The 2,464-nt window shown below is 47.4% G+C and overlaps 1 pseudogene across 1 annotated transcript; it reads right to left on the bottom strand.

Moving 5' to 3' along the window:
• Positions 1 to 409: 409 nt before the first annotated feature.
• On the bottom strand, positions 410 to 1,359 carry LOC311604110 (large ribosomal subunit protein uL30-like; annotated as a pseudogene). Its single transcript has 2 exons — positions 1,321 to 1,359; positions 410 to 1,027 (listed from the first exon to the last, which is right to left on the bottom strand). The product of its transcript is annotated as a large ribosomal subunit protein uL30-like (transcript).
• Between the last annotated feature and the right edge of the window lie 1,105 nt (positions 1,360 to 2,464).

Below are 2,464 nucleotides of genomic sequence, written 5' to 3'. Positions count from 1 at the left end.
GAGTCGGTGTTTCTCTGTATAACCTTAGCTGTCCTGGACTTGCTTTGTAGACCAGGCTGGCCTTGAACTCACAGAGATCTGCTTACTTCTGCCTCCCAAGTGGTGGGTTTGAAGGCATGGGCCACCATGCCTGTCCCTTAAAGTTATTCTTAAAAAATAATTTGTTTACTTTATGTGTATTTGTGTTTTGCCTGCATTTATGACTGTGTGAGGGTGCCAGATCCTCTGGAACTGGAGTCACAGACAGTCGGTGCTGGGAATCGAACCTGGGTACTCTAGGAGAGCTGCCAATGCTCTTAACCACTGAACCACCTCTCCAGCCTCATACTGTGTGGTTTTGTTTTTTTGTTTTGCCACGCTGTGACTGTTTATTAACTGACAAGATTACAAAAATACCATGGGCAACCCCTTAGTTCATCTGTCTAAATAAGCCGTTCATCTGGTCTTCCCTGTTGTCAGCATCTCCACCTTCCACAAAGGGAGTTGTCTTTTTCTTCATTCCTCCTCATGGAGAAGACAGGTTGAAGGGCCGCAGGAAGTTATTTGCTTCCTTGAAGTGTTCTCCAACTGTATAGATCTCATGAATTAGTTCCTCCATGTAGATGATGCCCAATTTACCAAGAGACCAAGCAATCAAGGAAGGAATTATCTGTCAAGGCAATTCGCTTCTTATTGATTTTGCCATAGCCTCGTTTGTAGATGAGCTCATTTACAGACTTCAGGTTGGGGTCCCCCCCATGCAGTGTGCGGTTCCACAATTCTCTGCATGTTAATGGAAGCCTTGTTGAGCTTAACAAAGGTGCCACTGAAGATCTGTTGAAGATGAAGAAGCTGCAGTACTTTGCGGACCTTTGGGCTTACACCATTGATACCCCAGATTCTGATGACAAATGCCAATTTTGGTTCTGGAGGCATGTAGAAGTTTCCAGCTTTCCTTGCCATCCTAGCCAGTGAATCTCAGTCTGGTACACCCGCCTGTCTCCTTGTGATAGTGCTTGACCTTTTCACGGATGAGCTTCCTCCTCGCCTTTCACAGTGTCTTCAGGACAAACTTTTCCTCAGGCACCTCACCTTCAACTCTGTGAAATTCCTTCCTTCTCTCTCTCTCTCTCTCTCTCTCTCTCTCTCTCTCTCTTTCTTTTTTGTGTTTCCAGACAGGGTCTCTCTGTGTAGCCTTGGCTGTCCTGGACTTGCTTTGTAGACCAGGCTGGCTTTGAACTGACAGCAATCCACCTGCTTCTGCCACCCGAACGCTGGGATTAAAGGTGTGAACCACCATGGCCGACTTCCTCCTTCCTTTTTCATAAGAGTTTCTCACACAGCAGGAACCTTCTTTTTCTTCTCTGGTTCAGCCTCCATGGTTCCAGCCGGAAAAAGAAAGGACTATTGTGTGTTTTTAAGCTACACTGAGCTATGCAGGATCCCAGCAAGGATAAAATAAAACCATTTCAATAGGGTTGATAGGAAAAGCAGAGGTCAGGAGCAATATTTAACAATGTTTATAACACACCTGAAGTCATCATCTCAACGCAAGGATTCTGGCTTGTGCTAGGCAGAAGAGCACCCCAGCCCCACCCTAGTGGCTGAGGTCACATGGCAAAAATGAGTTAAGGCTGAAGATGGAATTCAAGCTTCTATCCCATGACCTTGAGTTGGTTCCAGTATCCTGAAAAATCCAGACTGGCCCAGCGCAATCAGTTGGTTCCTTACAGGTGATAGAGGGTCAGGAGAGAGATGGGTCCTGTGGGTGTGAACTCGATGCTTTGACAATGGGAGAGAAGCCATACACCAAGACAAGGGCACCTGAATGAAGTCCCCTGCAGAACCAGAGGAGAGCACAGCTTTGCTGACACCCTGCCTTTAGTTTAATGAGACTCAGTTTTGGACATTTGACCAGTGCCACCATATGTTATTTGCAGCTGCTAAACGGTTTGTGTGGTAGCGGTTGGGAAGTGACTGGAGGGAAAGGAAGCTGAGAAGGAATGGGACTTCCTGTTGGTGGAAAGCCACATGCTTAGGAAACAGGCATCAGTGATCACCAGTCCTTTGCCCAGTGCTTTGGTGAGCCCTGGATTGTTGGGCCTCATGGCTGAATCTGTCAGCCCTCTGAGGCCTTGAGGACAGAATCGAGCCTGGTTCGAGTTTCAGCAACAGTCTCTGGTAAATACTTCCGCATAGGAACAACTCAGCATGGTTCATCCGGGTACACCCTCGTGCTTTGCCTGACAACAGCCAACACAAACCAATTGGTCCCACAATATCAGGCCACTTTAAGTCCTGGGAGATGTCATATCTCCTGACACCTTATGCCCTGCCCACTCCCTATACTGTATATAAGAGGAACCCGCCATAATTAAGTTGAGACCTCGCTCCGATGAGACTCTCGACTCAATGTATTTTTTCCTCTGGGCGTCTTAGGAAGAGGCTAGGTTGCCTGACACTCACCATCCCGCTCAGCCCCCAG

The sequence above is a fragment of the Acomys minous genome, assembly GCF_964271855.1.
Source record: "Acomys minous genome assembly, chromosome: 8".
NCBI classification, from domain to species: Eukaryota; Metazoa; Chordata; class Mammalia; order Rodentia; family Muridae; genus Acomys; species Acomys minous.
Note: the sequence above shows the minus strand (reverse complement) of the source record. Positions and strands in the feature narration are given on the sequence as shown.